Source organism: Desmodus rotundus, chromosome 4, assembly GCF_022682495.2.
Source record: "Desmodus rotundus isolate HL8 chromosome 4, HLdesRot8A.1, whole genome shotgun sequence".
Classification (NCBI taxonomy): domain Eukaryota; kingdom Metazoa; phylum Chordata; class Mammalia; order Chiroptera; family Phyllostomidae; genus Desmodus; species Desmodus rotundus.
Window position 1 is genome coordinate 126,092,971 of NC_071390.1, and position 24,421 is coordinate 126,117,391.

General features: G+C 38.4%; 1 long non-coding RNA gene across 1 annotated transcript; it reads left to right on the forward strand.

Annotated features, from left to right (window-relative positions):
- Positions 1 to 1,581: 1,581 nt before the first annotated feature.
- On the forward strand, positions 1,582 to 10,994 carry LOC128780692 (uncharacterized). Its single transcript, XR_008426685.1, has 6 exons — positions 1,582 to 1,691; positions 3,630 to 3,693; positions 4,356 to 4,382; positions 4,781 to 4,807; positions 7,685 to 7,779; positions 10,565 to 10,994. It is a non-coding gene; the product is annotated as an uncharacterized lncRNA (long non-coding RNA).
- Positions 10,995 to 24,421: the final 13,427 nt, after the last annotated feature.

Below are 24,421 nucleotides of genomic sequence, written 5' to 3' on the forward strand. Positions count from 1 at the left end.
AAAAGTCCACGCAATGAGAGGCACACTGTAAAAACATTCACGGTCCCGTACCCTGCAGCACGATCCCCGCCTACGTTTAGGCTTGGGAAGGAGAAAGCAAAGACTTTCCCTTTTATCAGCTTTTGTAGTGAGGTATTTATGAGTGTTTCAGCTTCTTGCTGAGCACCGAAGAAAAGAGGCACTTCCTCCCTCTGGCTCGAGATTTCGGGTGTCCCTACGTGAGTGGGGGCCTCGCGGAGGTGTCTGGGGTCAAATGGAAGTGTCTGGGGTCAAATCCCTGAGACGTGCAGGGGCCTCACAGGGAATTCCATTTCACGTAATTTAACTTTTGGCTCATCTGGTGAAGCGCGATTTAAGGGTTGGTCACCCAATGCTCTAAGCCCTCCCAGCTGGTCTAGTTGACTGGGAAGAGAAACCAAGACCCATAAGCAAGGTTAGGGTACCCGAAATATCCAGTAGCCGTCCCTGACTGTCTTCCACCAGCAGCACACTTTGACCCAGTACACTCTCCTCATTAGCAAGAAACAGGATCTGAGGGTGCAGATGGAGTGAAAACAAAACTGGAACTGGTTTCGTAATCGCCACACTTGTGGTGGGAGGAATTTCAGAAAAGGTTGTTGTATTTGTTAAGGAATTTCTTTAAAAGTTTCTAAAAATCTTCAATGATGGGGAATGGGCTCTCTAAGGTATAGTAGCAATGTTTTAGGCTAATTTAGCAACTTTTTAAGGCTGCTGGATGTCTCCTAGATAAGGAATTTTTAGATTTGGAAATATGGGAAAAAGCACAGCAGAGAAGCTCTCATAATCAGGAAGGCTTAGACAAAAAGGGAAGGGACCTACGGGATGGTGGCATGGGTGGCTCTGGACACCCTCCGGACCCTTCCCGTGGGTCGCCCCAGCTGTTGCGGGCATCACAACTGAGTCCAGTGAGGTCAGTGGGGTGGGTGGACAAACCCCTAAAGACTCAGAGGAAGTAGAATCGATACCCAAACATATGCATCAAGCTCCTTTGTGAGACATAGATGACTGAGCTTCTGTGGTCATTGGACTTTAAAGATAAGAACTGCTTTATTATACAAGGCAGATTACTGTATTTTGGCAAATATTTGAATATACTTTAACACTTAAAAAGTTCTAAAGTTGGTAAAATTAAGGTACATTGTAATAACTTGAGGGAGACACATTTGAAATAAATGGCTTCAATTTCATTATGCCAGTTGATACCCTATATTAGAGAACCAGTAAAATGTTGACAAGATGGCATCATTTTGGGCATAGAGATTTTCCATTTTGGACGTGCATTTGTTGAAATAGGGCAGAGGGTGTTCTACGGAAACATTTCTACCATTTCAAGTCATTTCTATGCTTACTTTAGCATACTTTTCTCTGTCTTATTCATGCATACCTAGACAAACACTGGGATTAACAAGTGAAGGGTATAGTTTTTTTTTCTTGTGACTCTGTTTCACAATCATCTATTGTTAAAGGTAACTTTACTCTTTGTATCTGTCAAGACAGATTTTGGGCATTATTTTAGTTCAATGATATAATCTCACAATTGACATGATGTAGAAAAAACAATGCAGAATTTCAGTGTGTATAAATACACCAGTCCTCTAGAAAAGCACACCATCTCTTCTGGCTTTGCCATTTCAGCTGCTTGAACTTCTGCGTCTCATCTTGGGTAAAAGGTAATATATTCATGGACAACCTAATATGATGTCTTATTCTAATTTTTCTTTGCTAAAATGAGTTGTAAACCATGTTTTAAGTGTATATAATTTATTGATAACTCTTCATGAAGAAACACTTAAAGAAACCGTGATCCTATGTCAGGGTCCGAAGGGGAGGACGGGACCACAGTGCTCTGTACTGACAGCCACGGTGACCTGAACAGAAGACGCGAGGAGCAGGGGCGCTGTGCGCCTTGCTCCCTGCTGGTGACACAACCTAGACATCTTTTCATTTTCCTGACTAAATATAAAATGTCTACCGTGTGATCATTTGTTTTACCTTGAACTTAAATCTCATGGTTATATTTTATAAGAAAATGATCTTTAGAATAGCATAAGCTCTCCTTTTGCAAATGTGGGTATTATTTTAAAGGTTTAATTAACCTTCATCAAAGTTACTGCAGTACCATCACTAACTCATTTTACTTACCTTTTCTTTAGCCTTTCTATCATTAAAACAGTTTCCGACTTTCTGCATTATTAGCACTGTGCAACAAACTTTTCTTATTTTATTTGATCTATATTCATTTCATTTGTGACTTTGTTTAAACAAGTTATTATGCTTTGTTAAACATCACCATTGTGTTTTTTGGATAATATTCTTTCCAAGATGCTAATTATCCATCTGGGTATCTGTCTATCTGTACAAGACCACTTTCTGTGAATTATTCTTAATCCTCTACTTTCAATAAAATTTGATGTATGAACAACACCAAAAGCTGAATCTTTATTTGTATCATAACATGAATAATATTCAGGTAAGTATTAAATGATTTTCAAAATGTTGTCAAAAAACATATTATTTCCTCATTTTGTCCAGTGACAAAATCCTGAGTTTCATTCAACCAATGAGTCAAAGTCAGCAGGTAAGGAACAATGGAAATACCATAAGTCACAAATTTTGCTTCATATGTTAAAGTTTAAAGTTATCAGGCAGAAAAACAGTTTCTTTTATTATCAGGGGGAAAAAAGATGTTACTCTATTGTTTTATCAAAACTGATGGCCAAAATGAACAAGAAGATAAAAGCTTTTACCATTACTTACCTTATATTTTGTAAAATGTTTTTATTTAGAAGTTTGTAACTGAAAAATAAATGATCTGCTTTACTTCTTACATAACAGCAAGAGTACTGAGTTCATTGTATAAACTGAATTACAACAACATATCAAAGAGTTCCAGATTAGGGTAATTTTGTTGAATAAGATAACTTGGAGATTAAATTATCTAACAAAATGAATGTATCTACAAATATTTTCTCTAAAACTTCTTTATAATTGGATTTGACTCTCTCCATTATCTTTCATTTTCTAATACTAGGCTTATACCAACTCCACAGTTCTCAAGTCAGAACCTGACTTATTTTCTCAAGATCTATTATAACACTTGTCTCTGATTCTTGTAATCCTACCTTTGAATATATTTTTAAACTCTTCCTTAACCAATATTCCACATGTCATTATGTAAGGTCCCCACAATTTCACAACCATCCAAATGGTCAGCCTGTCCTCATTATTGTTCTTCTTACCGGGTGAACTATTTCATTTCCTACATACGATCTTCTCTCACATAGTTGTTTCTTTGCAGGTTCCCTAAATCTGTCTTTACCTATTCTATATAATTCCACACAAGCTTTGCCTTTTTCTTTGCTTTCATATTTCTACCCTCTGTTGGTCAGGTTAGGATGTCCTGTTTTTCTGTTTTCATGAAACTTTAGTATCTCTCTGCCACAACAATGTCCCCTCCTGGTCTCTAAGTCCCATGAGATCATGCAGTGTGTTTGAATACCCTGTACCTCCAGCCAGTTTCTTGAAGCTGCAGATCATAGCCTGGTCAACAAATGATTTGAAAGCACAGGAATGAATGTGTTACTGATTTGTCACATGTGCTTTCACAGGACTCGGCCAACTATGAAGATCCTTGCCTTGGCCTTTATCTTGGCTCTCATGCTTGCCATGATTGTGAGTATAGCAGAAATTTTGAAGAAGAACTGTTCTCAGTAATTATTCAGAGAATGTCTCTTTGCTGTGCCAAGAACATGAATACATTGCCTGAACATGGCTTTGTCATTCTAAAGTTTTGAGTGAACATTTTCTGTGAATTAACTTACATCAGTACCTTAAGGACTTAGGATAATTCTTAGGCACCCACACACAGGCACTAAGCACACATGGAAGTGCGTGTGAGAAACAATAAAAATCCAAGAAGAACAGAGAAAACACAATCATAACACCAGAGACCTGTACAATCTATATTTAAACGGAGATAGATTTTCAGAAACTTAAAACACACCCACCTAAAAACATTGGTCTTGAGCTCACCCAAATGTTAACTTTCCAATCTCACTATCCTAGTCACAGGGATAGGTTTTTTCTAATCCGACACAGAAGAAATTTGGACCCAAGGGAACTGGCAATAGAATGTTGCAAATTAACCATAGCCAAAGCCTAGTTGTGGTTCATGGTAAAGACGTCACCAAACATGAAACAAGTAGCTTCAGGTTTCAGTGACCTAAGACTTTGCCTTCATATGTTTGATCATAACTGTGGCAGCTACGCGCCTTCTCACAATATTGAATGATAAATCTGAGCTTTCCACTCTTTTCTTCTTTTCTTTTTTCAAGGGGGCACGTTCTTTTTCATCTGAAGAGGTAAAGCACTTTTATTTTCTAGAAAACTTGATCATTAAACATGGGTGGCAAATTTAATTTGTTCTCTATATTAACAGACATGTCATTTTTATAGAAACAGATACTATGTAGGTATTCCCCAGATAATGTGGTATAATGAAGCACATTTTCTTCTCTGAGTATTTATTCTATTATAAGAATCAATATTGATCTCTGAAATGTCTTTATGGTGAATGGCCAAAGCCTAGTCCTTGTTCATGTTAAAGATGTCACTAAACATGAAACAAGTAGGTTCGGGTTTCAGTGACCTAAGACTTTGCCTCCATATGTTTGATTGTAACTGTGCAGCTAAGTGCCTTTTGACAATATCGAATGATAAATTTCAGCTGTTCACTCTTTTCTTCTTTTCCTTTTTCAAGGGGGCCCTTTCTTCTTCATCTGAAGAGGTAAAGCATGTTCATTTTCTAGAAAACTTGATCATTAAACATGGATGGCAAATTTAATTTGTTCTCTATATTAACAGAGATGTCATGTTTGTAGAAACAGATACTGTGTTTTATTTCCTAAGTAATGTGGTATAATGAAACACATTTTCTTCTCTGAGTATTTGTTCTATTATAAGAATCTATATTGATCTCTAAAATATCTTTATGGTGAATGGCTGAAGTATATATTAAGTTTTATAATATACTGGTAAATGACCCCCAGGTTGTATACTGGTAGGACTTAGGTAGAGACTTATAATGCTACCCTGAAGAAGCCAATGAATTTAGCAAAATGTAAGTATCTTTGGTAAATAATTGCCTTGGCCTAAATAATGAAATTCTAGCCCTGGCTGGTATATCTCAGTGGATTAAGCACAGGCTGTGAAACAAAGGGTCACTGGTTTTATTCCCAGTCAGGGCACATGCCTGGGTTGTGGGCCAGGTAATGCGCAACAAGGGGCGCGTGAGAGGCAACCTCACATTGATGTTTCTCTCCCTCTCTTTCTTCTTCCCTTCCCCTCTCCCTAAAAAGAAATAAATAAAATATTTTTTAAGGTGGGACTGGCTGGGGTGGGGTGGAAGGATGGGGAGAAAATGCAGATTATTATAACTGAATAAAAATAAATTAATTAATTACAAAAAGAATAATGACATTCTAAATCTATACATTATAATACATTCTTTTTTTCTTTTTGTTTTTGTTGTTTTTTCAATTTTTAAATTATGTTATTGTTGTTCTATTACACTTGTCTGCATTTTCTCCCCACCCTTCTACCCCACTCCAGCCAACTCCACACCACTCCCCTGCTTCCACCCTCCCCCTTGGTTTTGTCCATGTGTCCTTTATAGTAGTTCCTGAAAACCCTTCTCCCCACTATCCATTCCCTCCTCGCCTCTGCCTTTTGTTAGGTTGTTTTCAACTTCAATGTCTCTGGTTATATTTTGTTTCCTTTTTTCTTCTGTTGATTATGTTCCAGTTAAAGGTGAGATCATATGGTATTTGTCCCTCACCACCTGGCTTATTTCACTTAGCATAATGCTCTCCAGTTCCATCCAGGCTGTTGCAAAGGGTATAAGCTCCTTCTTTCTCTCCGCTGAATAGAATTCCATTGTATAAATGTACCATAGTTTTTTGATCCACTCATTTCCTGATGGGCACTCAGGATGATTCCAGTACTTGGCTATTGTAAATTGTGCTGCTATGAACATTGGGGTGCATAGGTTCTTTTGGATTGGTGTTTCAGGGTTCTTAGGGTATAATCCCAGCAGCGGAATCAAAAGGGTCAAAAGGTAGTTCCATTTTTAGTTTTCTGAGGAAATTCCAGAGTGTTTTCCACAGTGGCCTCCCCAGTCTGCATTCCCATCAACAATGCACTAGGGTTCCCTTTTCTCCACATCCTCTCCAACATTTGTTTGTTGATTTGTTTATGTTGGCCACTCTGACTGGTGTGAGTGGTACCTCATTGGGGTTTTAATTTGCATCTCTCTGATGGCTAGCATTGCTGAGCATCTTTTCATATGTCTCTGGGCCCTCTGTATGTCTTCCTTGGAGAAGTGTCTGTTCAAGTCCTTTGCCCATTTTTTTAATTGGGTTGTTTGTCTTCCTGGAGTGGAGTCATGTGAGTTCTTTATATATTTTGACTATCAGACCCTTGTCTGAGGTATCATTGGCAAATATGTTTTCCCTTACTCTTGGTTCTCTTTTTGTTTTAATGCTGTTTTCTTTATCCATGCAAAAGCTTTTTATTTTGATGAGGTCCCATTTCTTTATTCTTTCCTTATGTCCCTTGCTTTAGGGGATGTGTCTCTGAGGATGTTTCTGTGTAGAATGTCTAAGATTTTCCTGCCAATGTTTTCCTCTAGGACTTTTATGGTGTTACAACATATATTTAAATATTTTATCCACCTTGAATTTATTTTTGTGTATGGTGTAAGTTGGTGATCGAGTTTCATTTTTTGGCACATTGCTAGCTGTCCAGATTTCAAACACCATTTGTTGAAGAGGCTATTTTTGCTCCATTTTATGCTGCTGCCTCCTTTGTCAAATATTAATTGACCATAGAGACTTGGGTTTATTTCTGGGTTTTCTGTTCTGTTCCATTGGTCTTAGAGGCTCCAAAAAACACAGATGATGTGATAACTTTTCATCTTTTTATCCTTGTGGAGGATGATGAAGTCATTAGGAAAAGTTAAACTGATCTTGATAAATAAGATGGAAAATGTCACTTGCCTAGCATTTTGAAAATAAAAAGTATTCTCAATATCATATTATTTTCCCATGCCAATCAATATCCTATGTTCTCAAAAATTCCACTAGTACATTAAATAGATGAATTTTAACAAGGAACCAAATTAAAAGGTGAAGAAGAATAAATGAAAGATATTGAAATTAACAGAAGTGAATATTTTAAAATGCAGGAGTTTTAAGAGACAGTAAGGTCATTATAGGTCAACAGTGAGAAGTAGCAATTCCACCAAACCTGAAATTAACAAATTCCTTCTCCTGGAAAATTCAAGGATAAACAAAGTAGGAGCTCAGATGTAATGTTTTTAGATTATTTAAAACTTGTGTGAGTATTTCTCTATAATGGATGGATTCACCTGCATTATAAAAGAACAGAATTTTCAACAAACAGTATAGCTGCAAATTGCTTCCTATTTTGTATCCCTTTAAACTTTTTTTCTTAAAACCAAGTGAAAATCTAACTAAAAATTTGAAAAATCAAACATGTAGATGATCTATGAATTTCTACCAACTTTAAAACTCAGACTCTAATTGAAATTACTATGAAATATTTACGCTGCCATTGTCTCAATTCTCTGTCATTGTTTTTTCAGAGATATTATCCAATCCCCTATGAACCATATCCAGAGCCATATCCATACCCTCCTCCAAATGTAAGGAAGTAGTAAGCACAGGATGGATTACAGAGGTAAGCTACAACTAATGACATTGAGAAATATTTCTATCTTCTTATTTTTATTTACTGTTACTTTTTAAATCCTCACTAGAATATATGTTTTTATTGATTTTAGAGAGAGTGGAAGGGAAAAAGAGATGAAGACTGAGAGAAAAACACTTTAGTGTGTGACAGGGAAACATAGTATAGTTTCCTCTCATAAGTGTCCCCACCAGGGATCTAACCTGCAACCTAGGTATGTCCCCTGACGGGAGATGGAACCTCTAACCATTTTGCTGTAAAGGACGATGCTCCACCAACTGAACCACCTGGCCTAGAATCTAGTGACATTTTCTGTTCTCCAGAAATTTCAGTGGTGATGGTTAAAACAAGAATAAACAAAACCAAGCCATCAAACCAAAAGCAGAACAGCTGAAGCAACATAAGCAGGTGTAGCTCTCCTAAAGTGCATTTATTCACCTAAAAGCTTCTAAAAGAAGACATCTGTCTTGGTGTGGTTAGAGGTGGGATTTTCAAGTGGGAGCTCTGGTGTTTTTTTATCCTGGTCAACAACTACCAGTTTCAGGACCTTAAATTATTCCTAATCTTGTCTAAACTGCGTTTTTCTCATGGACAAACAGGTATTATAACAATATGTGACCTCTCCATACGATTGGGGAGACTATTGACAGACATATTCCATCAATGCCTGTGATTAGAGTTGCATGTAATTGTGACTCCATGATGCCCTGCCACTAAGTCTGTACCTGGATAGCTTTCCAAAATGGAACCTCTGGAGTAGCGGCACACATGCCATCTGGGAACTTGTCCAAAATTTAGAGTCTGAAGCCCCACCCAGGGCTATTCAATCAGAATCTGTGTTTTAATAAGGCCCCTAATTGATTCAGACCACAGGAGAGTGTGAGCCGCTTTGCTGTGGCACTGTGGTGAGCATTAAGGATGGGGACACTGCTCCAATAATATTCAGGAAAGATTAAATATCACTACAGAATAAAGCAGTTCTATAATTCAGAGTTGAAATACTTCTAACAGATTTCAATTACTTTTGAATGCACATGGTTAATATATTCTAAAGAATTCACATTATTGACAAGGTGAAGAGTCTGAACTTACTCCCTAGGCATTAGGTAATAGGTGAATATAATTGATCAAAAAGAAAATATTTAAAATATCATTTGGGAGACACAAATATAGATGAAATGTGTACACTGTATTTAAGGAAAGGGGCAGGAGACCTGAGATAGGCTCATTATAGAAAGACTTAAAATTAATAGGAGAAAGAAACCTATGTAAAGGAATTAACAGGTCTGAAGATGGATTGAATGAAAGATGAAACCAGGGAAGGGAAAGAAAAAGAAATGGATGTCATTTCTCAGAACTGGACTAGCACATAAAAGTGCTTAGCAAATATGCCTCTCAGAAAAGAACCAATGTTATCCTGTTGTCTCTATCTGTTTTGATGAGGTGGTGAGGGTTTTTTTGTTCTGTTTTGATTTTTAGGGAATTTTACCTTGTGCCTCTCTGGCTAGGTTTAAATTAGGGAATGTTAAAAATATGTTTATTTTGAAATTGAATAGCATTCAAATCCAAAAGCCAAATGGTCAAACATGCAGAACTGAACCTCATGTGAGATGTGACAAGTGAAAACAAAAATGATAGAAATTTATTTAATAAATTTTCATTATTTATTCAATGTTTCCTAAGACCCTGAAATAGGTACAAGGAAAAGTCATAGCTCATTATATAGTTAGTTTGGTGATGAGATTTAAAGACATGGACATAAAGAGTTCTTTACATAATGGGAAAGAAACAATTGTATATAAATGCAGTTACTTGTGATATTATTTTAGGAAATAGAGGTCCAGCTGAAATATGTATTTATCCAGTCATGAGATACCTCATTGTGAGCAATCACTGAGATAGCACTGGGACATAAATACCATTAAGCCTGAGTCTCTGCAGTAGACAGCTTATTACCTACTTATAAAGATGGATATCAAAGCTGCCCATCAGCAGTCAGAATATCATTTGACAAAGCAGCGATGTGATTGCATGTGTTCTTGAGGCCTATTACACAGGCAGGAGTGTGGCAAGTGAGTGATGGGGAGCACTGACAGAACATCAAGAAGTTCATTAGGAAACTATCAGTTATTTAAGATGAAAATCCCTTGTGCTGAGAAAGAAATAGTAGAGGTACCAGGAATTTATTCTAAAGCAAAGTCTGATTTCATAACTACTTTAGATAATTTTAGTAAAGCTTTTCCATGTGGATGATTTTAACCAAGGCATCGTTTGGGTCAAGGATCCTCTGTCATGTCAAGGAAATACTTATACAAACACAGACAAGGGAAGACTTTATTTAGAAAAAAGGCCATGGCCATGGGTAGAGTGCTCAAATCTCAGAAATCTTTAATCATCTCAAAATCTAACAGGAAAAGCCTTTTTAAAAAGGGTACACAGAAGTATGCAAAGATTAGCACTAGCTTTAAGGGGAAGGTGGGCAAGAACGTAAATGACCAATAAAAAATAGTGTCCACTGTGGTCAACGAATTCTGAGGATAAGCTGATAAAAAGGGCATGTTCCACTTTTTAGTTCTTTTTCAAGCTTTGCAACAAGCAGAATTGATAGGGCCTATCATTTGGTGGAGACCAAATAAAGGGTAACAAAATGGCAATTATGAACACATGGTCACACACAAAGGAGCTGATCTGGACACAACTGAAAAACAGGAAAGCATAATGGTGTTAGCAATGACAGTCTGGAGTTTAACGAAAGGAATGTTTTCTTTCTCCACAGCCTTGGTCAGAAGTCTTCTTTGCTCTCTCCTCATGACCATTCTTCTTACTCAAGAATGATTTCCTCTCCTAACAACATATTATCAGCCCGCATACAATAAATGCATCCAAAGTGCCTTCGAAAGCATATTTTATAAAACAATTCTAAAGTAGAGCATTATTTATATTCTCTCATGTGTTAGATTGGAACTTAAAAAATTTAACCCGTCAGTAAGGTTTCTGTGTACAAATTCGAGCTGTGACAAAAAAGTCACTCGAATCATGTTAGATGAAAAACACACACCTGAGATCAACGATCAATAGTTCTAACGCAGTGGTAATGATTTTCTCTTCACTATTTGATTGTTTTCTATTTTGTCCTCTATATTGAAGTATAATAAAATTAAACAAAAAAATCTTTCCCATCACAATAAATCGATCTATTAAGCATATACTGGACATATATTGTTTTAATTTGTTAGCACTGCTGAAACAAAGTACAAAATTTAGGGGCAAAGAAAGAACAGCAGAGAAATACAGCATTTTGTGATAGGTCTACGGTACAATTCAACTTTCCTTTTTCTTTTTCTCTGGCATTATCGGCAGTCCTTGACAATTCTTGGTTTGTAAGTGCATCATTGCAATCTCTGTCTCTGTTGTCACAGAGCCACCTTCTCCCTCTGTGTCTCTTCTAATAAACAACAGTCATATTTAATTAAGGACACACACCTTACTCCTGGGTAACCAGGTCGTAACTAATTATATCTGCAATTACCCATATTTCCAAGTGGCATCACATTCTAAACTATAGAGAGTTAGGACTTGAACTTATCTTTGGGTAAGGACACAGCTGAATGCATGGCACCTGTGTTTCTCTTGAGTCTTATTAACATGAATATATTTTATTGATTATGCTATTACAGTTGTCCCAAATTTTCCTTCTTTGGCTCCCTCCATCAGGTACCACCCTTTGTCTTCACCAATTCTCCCCTAGTTCATGTCTATGGGTCATTCATATAAGTTCTTTGGCTTCTCCATTTCCTATACTGTTCTTTTTAAAAAAAATTTTATTGTTATTCAGTTACAGATGTATGCCTTTTTCCCCATCCCTCCACCCCACCACAGAAAAAGCCAACTCCCTCCCCCTCCTCCACCCTCCCCCTTGATTTTGTCCATGTGTCCTTTATAGTAGTTCCTGTAATCCCCTCTCCTCACTGTCCCCTCCCCACTCCCCCCTGACTATTGTTAGATAGTTCTTAACTTTAAGGTCTCTGGTTATATTTTGTTTCCTTTTTTCTTCTGTTGATTATGTTCCAGTTAAAGGTGAGATCATATGGTATTTGTCCCTCACCTCCTGGCTTATTTCACTTAGCATAATGCTCTCCAGTTCCATCCAGGCTGTTGCAAAGGGTATAAGCTCCTTCTTTCTCTCTGTTGCGTAGAATTCCATTGTGTAAATATACTATAGTTTTTGATCCATTCATTTGCTGATGGGCACTTAGGTTGCTTCCAGTACTTGGCTATTGTAAATTGTGCTGCTATGAACTTTGGGGTGCACAGATTCTCTTGGATTGGTGTTTCAGTGTTCTTAGGGTATAATCCCAGCAGGGGAATTGCTGGGTCAAAGGGCAGTTCCATTTTTCGTTTTCTGAGGAAATTCCATATTGTTTTCCACAGTGGCCTCCCCAGTCTGCATTCCCACCAACAGTGCACTAGGGTTCCCTTCTCTCCGCATCCTCTCCAACATTTGCTTGTTGATTTGTGTTTGTTGGCCACTCTGACTGGTGTGAGATGATACTTCATTGTGGTTTTAATTTGCATCTGTCTGATGGCTAGTGATGCTGAGCATCTTTTCATATGTCTCTGGGTCCTCTGTATGTCTTCCTCGGAGAAGTGTCTGTTCAAGTCCTTTGCCCATGTTTTATTGGGTTATTTGTCTTCCTGGAGTGCAGTCGTGTGAGTGCTTTTTTTTTTTTTTTTTTTTTTTTTTTATTGTTATGCAATTACAGTTGTATGCCTTTTCTCCCCATCCCTCCACCTCGCCCCAGCTGAAACCACCTCCCTCCCCCACCTCCACCCTCCCCCTTGGTTTTGTCCATGTGTCCTTTATAGTAGTTCCTGTAATCCCCTCTTCCCACTGTCCCCGCCCCCCCCACCCCACGCCCTGGCTATTGTTAGATTGTTCTTAACTTCAATGTCTCTGGTTATATTTTGTTTCCTTTTTTCTTCTATTGATTATATTCCAGTTAAAGGTGAGATCATATGGTATTTGTCCCTCACCGCCTGGCTTATTTCACTTAGCATAATGCTCTCCAGTTTCATCCATGCTGTTGCAAAGGGTATAAGCTCCTTCTTTCTCTCTGCTGTGTAGAATTCCATTGTGTAAATATACCATAGTTTTAGATCCACTCGTTTGCTGATGGGCACTTCAGTTGCTTCCAGTACTTGGCTATTGGAAATTGTGCTGCTATGAACATTGGGGTACACAGGTTCTTTTGGATTGGTGTTTCAGGGTTCTTAGGGTATAATCCCAGCAGCGGAATTACTGGGTCAAAGGGCAGTTCCATTTTTCGTTTTCTGAGGAAATTCCATATTGTTTTCCACAGTGGCCTCCCCAGTCTGCATTCTCACCAATAGTGCACTAGGGTTCCCTTTTCTCCGCATCCTCTCCAACATTTGTTTGTGGATTTGTTTATGTTGGCCACTCTGACTGGTGTGAGATGATACCTCATTGTGGTTTTAATTTGCATCTGTCTGATGGCTAGTGATGCTGAGCATCTTTTCATATGTCTCTGGGCCCTCTGTATGTCTTCCTTGGAGAAGTGTCTGTTCAAGTCCTTTGCCCATTTTTTAATTGGGTTGTTTGTCTTCCTGGAGTGGAGTCGTGTGAGTTCTTTATATATTTTGGAGATCAGGCCCTTGTCTGAGGTATCATTAGCAAATATGTTTTCCCATACTGTTGGTTCTCTTTGTAATTTGGTGCTGTTTTCTTTAGCCATGCAGAAGCTTTTTATTTTTATGAGGTCCCATTTGTTTATTCTTTCCTTTATGTCCCTTGCTTTAGGGGATGTTTCTATGAGGCTGTTGCTGCGTGGAATGTCTGAGATTTTCCTGCCAATGTTTTCCTCAAGGACTTTTATGGTGTTACGACTTATATTTAAGTCTTTTATCCATCTTGAGTTTATTTTCGTGTACGGCATAAGTTGTTGATCGAGTTTCATTTTTTTGCACGTAGCTGTCCAGATATCCCAACACCATCTGTTGAAGAGGCTGTTTTTGCTCCATTTTATGCTTCTGCCTCCTTTGTCAAATATTAATTGATCATATAGACTTGAGTTTATTTCTGGGCTCTCTGTTCTGTTCCATTGGTCTACGTGCCTGTTTTTATGCCAGTACCAGGCTGCTTTGATTACAGTGGCCTTGTAATACAGTTTGATATCAGGTATTGTGATTCCTCCTGCTTTGTTCTTCTTTCTCAAAATTGCTGCAGCTATTCGGGGTCGTTTATGGTTCCATATGAATTTCTGCAATGTTTGTTCTATATCTGTGATATATGTCATGGGTACTCTAATAGGAATTGCATTGAATCTATAAATTGCTTTGGGTAGTATGGCCATTTTGATAATGTTAATTCTTCCAATCCATGAGCATGGTACATGCTTCCATTTGTTTGTGTCTTCCTTAATTTCTTTCTTCAGTGTTGTGTAGTTTTCTGAGTACAGGTCTTTTACCTCCTTGGTTAGGTTGATTCCTAGGTACTTTATTTTTCTTGTTGCTATATCAAATGGGATTTTTTTCCTGATTTCTGTTTCTGCAGTTTCATTGTTGGTGTACAGGAATGCCTTTGATTTCTGAGTATTGACTTTGTATCCAGCTGTTTTGCCAAATTCATTTATTAGGTCGAGTAGTTTTTTGGTGGAGTCTATAGGGTTTTCCATGTACACTATCATGTCGTCTGCAAACAGTGACAGTTTCATTTCCTCCTTTCCAATTTGGATGCCTTTTATTGCTTTTTCTTGTCTGACTGCTGTGTCTAGGACTTCCAATACTATGTTGAATAGGAGTGGTGAGAGAGGGCATCCTTGTCTTGTTCCTGATCTTAGTGCAAAAGCTCTAAGTTTTTGTCCATTGAGTGTGATGTTTTGTCCATTGAGTGTGATGTAGGTGTCTCATATATGGCCTTTATTATGTTGAGGACTGCTCCCTGTATTCCCTCTTTGCTGAGTGTTTTTATCAGAAATGGGTGCTGTATCTTATCGAATGCTTTTTCCACATCTATTGATATGTCATGTGATTTTTGTCTTTGCTGTTGTTGATGTGATGTATTATGTTTATTCATTTGCGAATATTGTACCATCCTTGCATCCCTGGGATGAATCCCACTTGGTCATGGTGGATGATCTTTTTAATGTATTGCTGGATGCAGTTTGCTAATATTTTGCTGAGAATTTTAGCGTCTATGTTCATCAGCGATATTGGCCTGAAGTTTTCTTTCTTCGTTGTGTCTTTATCTGGTTTTGGGATTAGGATGATGCTGGCTTCATAAAAAGAGTTTGGGAGTCTTCCATCAGTTTGGATTTTTTCAAATAGTCTGTGAAGGATAGGGGTTAGTTCTTCCTTAAATGCTTTGTAGAAATCTCCTGTGAAACCATCTGGTCCAGGGCTTTTGTGTGATGGGAGTTTTTTGATGACTGCTTCAATTTCCTCTGCTGTTATTGGTCTGTTCAGGTTTTCTGCTTCTTCTTCATTCAGTTTTGGAAGATTATATTTTTCTAGAAATGTGTCCATTTCATCTAGGTTTTCAAATTTCTTAGCATACAGTTCTTCATAGTAATTTCTTACAATCCTTTGTATTTCTGTGGTATCAGTTGTAATTCTCCTCTTTCATTTCTAATTCTGTTTATTTGGATCCTCTCTCTTTTCTTCTTGATGTGTGAGTTCTTTATATATTTTGGAGATGAAGCCCTCCTATAGACTCCACGAAAATACTACTCGACCTAATAAATGAATTCGGCAAAACAGCTGGATACAAAGTCAATACTCAGAAATCAAAGGCATTCCTGTACACCAACAACGAATCTACAGAAACAGAAATCAGGAAAAAAAATCCCATTTGATATAGCAACAAGAAAAATAAAGTACCTAGGAATAAACCTAACGAAGGAGGTAAAAGACCTGTACTCAGAAAACTACACAACACTAAAGAAAGAAATTAAGGAAGACACAAACAAATGGAAGCATGTACCATGCTCATGGATTGGAAGAATTCACATTATAAAAATGGCCATATTACCCAAAGCAATTTATAGATTCAATGCAATTCCTATTATAGTACCCATGACATATTTCACAGATAAAGAACAAACATTGCAGAAATATATATGGAACCATAAACGACCCCGAATAGCTGCAGCAATTTTGAGAAAGAAGAACAAAGCAGGAGGAATCACATTACCTGATATCAAACTGTATTACAAGGCCACTGTAATCAAAACAGCCTGGTACTGGCATAAAAACAGGCACATAGACCAATGGAACAGAGCAGAGAGCCCAGAAGTAAACTCAAGTCTTTAAGGTCAATTAATATTTGACAAAGGAGGCAGGAGCATAAAATGGAGCAAAAATAGCCTCTTCAACAAATGGTGTTGGGATATCTGGACAGCTACATGCAAAAAAGTGAAACTCGATCACCAACTTACGCCATACACTAAAATAAACTCAAGATGGATAAAAGACTTAAATATAAGTCATAACACCATAAACGTCCTGGAGGAAAACATTGGCAGGAAAATCTCAGACATTCCACGCAGCAACATCCTCACAGACACATCCCCTAAAGCAAGGGACATAACGGAAAGAATAAACAAATGGAACCTCATAAAAATAAAAAGCTTCTGAATGGCTAAAGAAAACAGCACTAAAATGCAGAGAACCAACAGTATGGGAAAACATATTTGCCATTTCCTATACTGTTCTTAACAAACCCCTGTCTATTCTGTACCTACCAACCTGTACTTCTTAATCCCTGCACCTTTTCTCCCATTCTCCTCCTTCCCCCTCCTAACTAATGATCCTCCAAATGATCTCTATATCTATGATTATTTCTATTCTGATTGTTTGCTTAGTTTGCTTTTTAGATTCAATTGATAGTGGTGAATTAATTGTCATTTTAATGTTTATAGTTTGATCTTCTTCTTTTTCTCAAATAATTCTTTTTAACATTTCATATAATAATGCCTAGCTGATGATGTATGTACTCCTTCAGCATTACCTTGTTAGGAAACACTTAACTGCCCTTCTATTCTAAATGTTAGCTTTGCTGGTTATAGTAATTTCGGTTGTAGGTCCCTGCTTTTCATCACTTTGAATACTTATCGCCAGTCCTTGTAGCTTGCAAAGTTTCTTTTTTTTCTTTTTTTAAAAATTTATTTATTGATTGTGCTATTACAGTTGTCCCATTTCCCACCCCCCTCACTCCACTCCATCCTGCCCACCTCCTCCCTCCCACATTCCCCCCTATAGTTCATGTCCATGGGTCATAGTTATAAGTTCTTTGGCTCCTACATTTCCTACACTATTCTTACCCTCCTCCTGTCTATTTTCCACCTATCATCTATGCTACTTATTCTCTGTACCTTTCCCCCCCTCTCCCCCTCCCACTCCCCTTTTGACAACCCTCCATGTGATCTCCATCTCTATGGTTCTGTTCCTGTTCTAGTTGTTTGCCTAGTTTGCTCTTGTTTTTGTTCGTTTAGGTGTCGTTAATAACTGTGAGTTTGCTGTCATTTTTACTGTTCATATTTTTGATCTTCTTTTTCTTAGGTAAGTCCCTTTAACATTTCATATAATAAGGGCTTGGTGATGATGAACTTCTTTAACTTGACCTTATCTGAGAAGCACTTTATCTTCCCTTCCATTCTAAACGATAACTTTGCTGGATACAGCAATCTTGGATGTAGGTCCTTGCCTTTCATGACATGGAATACTTCTTGCCAGCCCCTTCTTGCCTGTAAGGTCTCTTTGGAGAAATCAGCTGACAGTCTTATGGGAAGTCCATTGTAGGTAACTGTCTTCTTTTCTCTTGCTGCTTCTAAGATTCTCTCCTGTTTAATCTTAGGTAATGTAATTATGATGTGCCTTGGTGTGTTCCTCCTTGGGTCCAGCTTCTTTGGGACTCTCTGAGCTTCCTGGACTTCCCGGAAGTCTATTTCCTTTGCCAGACTGGGGAAGTTCTCCTTCATTATTTGTTCAAATAAGTTTTCAAGTTTTTGTTCTTCCTCTTCTCCTTCTGGCACCCCTATAATTCGGATGTTGGAACGTTTCAAGATGTCCTGGAGGTTCCTAAGCCTCTCCTCATTTTTCCGAATTCTTGTTTCTTCATTCTTTTCTGGTTGGATGTTTCTTTCTTCTTTCTGGTCCACACCATTGATTTGAGTCCCAGTTTCCTTCGCATCACTATTGGTTCCCTGTACATTTTCCTTTGTTTCTCTTAGCATAGGCTTCATTTTTTTCATCTGGTTTTCGAACAAATTCAATCAATTCTGTGAGCGTCTTGATAACCAGTGTTTTGAACTGTGCATCCGATAGGTTGGCTATCTCTTCCTCGCTTAGTTGTATTTTTTCTGGAGCTTTGAAGTGTTCTGTCATTTGGGCCTTTTTTTTTTTTTTTGTCTTGGCATGTCTGTTACTTTAAGGGGTGGAGCCTTAGGTGTTCACAGGGGGCGGGGTAACGCTGGTCACTGTGCTGTGATGCTGTACATGGGGGGAGGGGCTGAGAGAAAGTAATGGCACCTGCTCCACTCTCCACAGGACCTCAATCTATCACTCTGCTACCCACAATCAAACTGGGCCCCTCTGGTGCTGGTTCCCAAGTGGGTGGACTTCTGCACGCCCTAGACCCCTGTGGGTCTCTCCAATGACCTCTCCTGTGAGTCTGGGAGTCTCTCCTGCTGCTGCCCCAACTCCCATAGGCGTTTTCAATCAGAAGTTTGAGGCTTTATTTCCCCGCGCTGGAGCCCTGGGTTGCATGGTCTGCTTCGCTCCCCGCTGTTTGTCCGGTTTATCTGTGCGCAAATGTGGGACCGCGGGGTGCTACCCAGCGCTCTGCTTGCCCCATTCTCTGCCACTCGTGCGGGGAACCGTTCCAAGTGTGGGAAATGTGGCTCAGCCCCCACTTGGAAAACCAGTGGGGAGCGAGGTTGGCGGGCAGGACCCACATCCATGGATAAGTTCTCCAGTGGGAAATCAGGCCTGCATTGTACTTAGACTGCTATGAGACTTGCTCTTGCTAAAAAACTCCCTCACCCTGAATTAAGGAAGCAAATGTGTACTGAGTATCTTTATCTTCCCAGAATCTGGACTAGACCCTCCAGGTATGGGACAAAGCCTTTTCGACCATTTCTCCTTTTACATTGCAAATATCCTCCTTTGTTGTATTCAGTGACTTCCTCTCCTGTGTCTGCAAAGATAACCACCCAAAACAAACCTTTGTATAGTAAAGAGGACCTTTGATGTTAAGGGCCTCAAAAACCTATAAAGGCTGGTCACCCCAAGGCTCTTGGCGCTCCCCCCTTGAGGGAGTGCCGAGGCACTGAGAGGTGCTCTCCTCTTGAGCGTGTGGCCGTGCCATCCCTTTTCCCCCACAGGACGTCTGTAGTCCGTGTGTATGTGTATTGGAATACTGAAACCTCAACAGCAGATCTTGCGGGCCGAGGATGTGTCAACTCTGAGCCCGGCCCTCTCGGTTTATCTGTGTGCGAATGTGGGGCCACAGGGTCTGCCAGTGGTCAGACTGCCTGCGCCATTTGTCCCACACTCCACCAGTCTCAGTCCTGCCACAGCCACTCGAGTCCTCTCCGCCCCCCGGTGCCCGTCTCCACCCCTCCTACTGGTCTGGATGAATGTTTATTTTTTATTTCCTTGGTGTCCGACTTCCTTGCCATTCGATTTTCTGTCAGTTCTGATTGTGCGAGGAGGCGCAGTGTGTCTACCTACGCTGCCATCTTGGTTCTCCCCGCAAAGTTTCTTTTGAGAAATCAGCTGACAGTCTCTTGGGAACTCCTTTGTAGGTAACTATCTGCTTCTCTATTGCTGCTTTTAAGATTCTCTCTTTATCTTTAACCTGTGGCATTTTAACTATGAGGGGTCTTGGTGTGGTCCTTTTTGTGTCCATCTTGTTTGGGACTGTCTGTGATTCCTAGACTTGTATGTTAAGGAAGTTTTCATTGATCATTTTTTTTCAAATAAGTTTTCAATTTGTTGTTCTTTCTCTTCTCTTTCTGGTACCCCTATGAATCGAGTGCTGATACATTTGAATTTGTTCCAGAGGCTCTTTATCCTATCCTCAGTTATTTTGTACTCTTTCTTCTTGTTGTTCTGATTGAATATTTCTCTCTTCCTTATATTCCAAATAATTGATCTGATTCTCTGCTTCATCAACTCCACTATTGTTTCACTGTAATTTTTTCTTTATTTCACTTAGTGTAAACTTCATTTATGCCTTGGTTTTTTATGCTATTAAAGTAACCAATGAGTACCTTGAGCATCCTAATGACCAGTGTTTTAACTCTGCATCTGATAGATTTCTTATCTCCATTTTGTTTATTCTTCTTCTGGAGTTTTGTTTTGTTCTTTCATTTAGGCCACATTTCTTTGTCTCCTCAATTTGACAACCCCCCTGTGTTTGTTTCTATGTATTAGGCATAGCTGATTTGATTTCTTGTCTTACTAGCATAGGCTATTGCTGAACAGTGTACACATAGTTGGATGGGACAGGGCCTTAGGTAAACACCAGGGCTGGGCAACCCGTGTGAACCAGGTTGATGGAGTATCAGATATGGTGACACTATTCTGTGGCTCTGTGTGGTGGAGGGCTAAAAAAGGTACAATTGCTGCAGCCTGGCCTCTGAGTTTGTCCAGGAGGAAGCTGTCCCCTTGCCCTCACCCTGATGCCAGATACTTCATTTTCTCCCCATAGGCCACTGGTGCCCTTATAGCTGCTGCCCTGGGGCTAGAGCCCAGAGGGAATAGTCTTCATAGGTCCTACGTCTGTTTTAGACCCTTTAAGAGGAGATGCCTGAGAATCCCAAAGTTTCTTCCAATGCTACAACCTTCACTGGTTTTTACAGCCAGAAGGTGTAGGACCTTATCTTCCTGGCACGGCAACCCTGGGCTAGGTGGTCTGGTGTGGTGCTAGGATCCCTTGCCCTGAGGTATCCCTCCTGGTATTTATCAACCACACATAGGTGTGGGACCACAAGTTCCTCATCTCTGCCTCTCCACCCCTCCTACCCATCTGGATGGATGTGATTTTTTTAATTCCTTGGTTATCAGAGTTCCCATACAGCTCAATTTGCTTTTCATTCTGGGTAATAGTAGTTTTGTCATTTACTTGTAAATTTTTCTGTGGCTGAGTGAAGATGCGAGACAGGAAGAAAGCTATGTTTTTCTATGCCTCCATGTTGTTATAATCTGAATTTTGTCATCATATGGATAATGATTAAGGAAGGAAGCACGTCATGACATCACTAGATGACTACTCAAAAGGTAATGTAATCATCTAGGCAATCACCTTTTAATTGAGAAATATTCTGTATTTTAGCACAAAGTAAAATTAAGTACCTAGGAATAAAGCTAACCAAGGTGATAAAAGACCTCTACTCAGAAAACTAAAGAAAGAAATTAAGGAAGACACAAATAAATAGAAGCATGTATTATGCTCATGGATTGGAAGAATTAACATCATCAAAATGTCCATACTACCCAAAGAAATTTATAGATTAAATACAATCCCTATTAAAATGCCAAGACATATTTCACAGATATAGAATAAACATTTCAAAAAACTTTACTGAACAGTAAATGATCCCGAATAGCCACAGCAATTTTGAGAAAGGAGAACAAAGTGGGAGGAATCACAATACCTGACATCACACTATATTACAAGGCCACTGTAATCAAAACAATCTCGTATTTGCGTAAGAACAGACACATAGACAAATGGAACAGAATAGAAAGCCCAGAAATAAACCCAATTCTCTATGGTCAATTAATATTCGACCAAGGGGACAGAAGCATGAAATGGAGTAAAAATAGCCACTTCAACAAATGGTATTGGGAGATCTGGAGAGCCACAGGCAAAAAAAATGAAACTCAACCACCAACTTACACCATACACAAAAATAGACTCAACATGGATAAAGGACTTAAATGTAAGTCATAACACCATAAAAGTCCTAGAGGAGAACATAGGCAGGAAAATCTCAGATATTCCACACGGCAATATTTCCACCAACATGTCCCTTAGAGCAATGGACATAAAGGAAAGAATAAACAAATGGGACTTCATCAAATTAAAAAGCTTCTGCACAGCTAAAGAAAACATCAGCAAAATGAAAAGAGAACCAACCACATGGGAAAATATATTTGCCAATGATACCTTGGACAAGAGTTTGGTCTCCAAAACATATAAATGACTCCACTCAAGGAAGACAAAGAATTCAATTAAAAAATGGGCAAAGGGCTTGAACAGATACTTCTCCAAGGAGGACGTACAGAGGTCCCATAGACATATGAAAGGATGTTCAACATCACTAGCCATCAGAGAGATACAAATTAAAACCACAGTGATTTACCATTTCACACAAGTCTGAATGGCCATCATAACCAAATCAACAAACAATAAATGCTGGCAAGATTGTGGAGAAAAGAGAACCCTAGTTCATTCTTGGTTTGAATGCAGACTGGTGAGGCCACTGTGGAAAACAGTATGGAATTTCCTCACAAAACTAAAAATGGAACTGCCTTTTGACCTGGCAATTCCACTGCTGGGATTATACCCTAAGAACCCTGAAACAAAATTCAAAAGAACCTATGCACCTCAGTGTTCATAGCAGCATGATTTACAATAGCCAAGTGCTTGAGGCAACCTAAGTGCCCATCAGTAAATGAGTGGATCAAAAAACTATGGTACATTTATACAATGGAATACTACGCAGCAGAAAGAAGCAAGAACTGCTACCCTTTGCAACAGCATGGATGGAACTAGAGAATATTATGCTAAGTGAAGTAAGCCAGATACTGGAAGACAAATACTATATGATCTCACCTATAAGAGGTACCTAATCAACAAAAAAAACAAGTGAACAAAACATAACCAGAGACATTAAATATAGAACAAACTGACAGTAACCAGAGTGTTGGGGATGCGGATAACTGGGGAAAGAAGAAGAATGGTCATCAAGGAACATGTATGAAGGACCCATTAACAATGCCAAAGGGAGGTAGGATTGAGTGTGGGAGTTAGTGTGGGTGGGGTTGGGGAAAATGGTGGTGGGAAAATGAAGACAATTGTACTTGAACAACAATAAAACAATTTTAAAAATAAAAAATAAAATCACTTAAAATATCATACTTCTAAGTAAAATGGATAAAAAAAGAAAAAATTAAAACAGGAAAAGGTAGTGTGAAACCATGGCACTAGTCTTGTAACATTGCATTATCATTTCCTTAAGTATTTCTATTTAAATGAGTTCTTTTTCCTTTTAAAGGACATGGAAATGAGTTATGGGGTTAAAAGTGCATTTTCCTCTTTTAACTGAAAAATTAAAGGACGTGTTATTGCCCACCAGTCTTCTAAAACAATCATGTCTTCGTGAAGTGTGAGATTGTAGATACCATAAAGTGCCACTTTGTATTTACTGCCTGTTCTTATTTCTGACCGTCAGGCATGATCTGCATACTTCCTGTAAAGCTGAGTTAAGAAGAATGAGCAATATTGTGTCTATTTCAATGTTACAAACTAAAACAGAGGTCTAGTTTCAGTTTAATTGTTTTGCAAACTTCTCATTTAAATGACAGTAGTTTTTTGAGCTTCAATTTCCAAATGCCTTGTAGTCCCTTGATAGTCACAGTGAGTTCTTTCCAAAGGGCCACAGAACTCATATTTTCTGATTGTGGAGTAGTGCTCAGAAAGTATTGTTTATATGAATATGGAAATGAACAAAGGAAAAAGAAAGACAGGAGTAAGGACAAATAAGTAGGAAAATAGGATGTTAAACATCCTGCAATCCATTTCAATAGCTCTGGGTATATTTTTCTTTATAAATTATCCCAACAAGTACAAAGGGTATAATAGAAATTATGCACATTGAGGAAAGAGCCTATGCAGTACAATATTTAGAACTCTCTCGCTTAAATAATCGATTTGAGTTATTTATCTGCCTCTGTCAAATATACACTTTCTTCTCTAGATTACCCAGAAAGCAGCTAAGGGAGATGCTTTCCAGTGGGACTCTATTAATATGCTCTAGAAATATTTTTTAAACAAATGATACAAAATCAAGCTTTAAATTTAATTTTGAGCTCCAACCCATAAACAAATAATAAGTTATTGAATCTAGGAAATTTAAGCAAAAGGAAATTAACAAGAATACTCTGGTTTGACTAAATTATCTAACCAAAAGAAATAATGTTAAGGCAATTTGTGGAGAGAGTTAGTGAAAAGAGTTATTTTTCTATCACATGTAAATGTCACCTTATAGCCTTACTTGAAGGACATGAGTCCTCCATGTCCGGCTTAAATTTTGTGCAGAAGGGTTGAACTTGTTAATTGAGACATATAGAGTTTGACTGCAAAGAATATACACACACACACACACACACACACATTTTATAGGATAAATTTATCAAATGAAACCTAGTGAGACATTTGATTTTGGCAGAAGCTCTATCTGTTTTATTTTTGTAAAGAACTTAGAGAAAATGAAATAGCAAAATATGAATATGAATTTTAATAAAACATAGTCAAAATCAGTCATAAGACCCTAATTTTATTTTGACATTTATCTCCATGCAAGAGCAAATAGGGTGAGTTAATAAT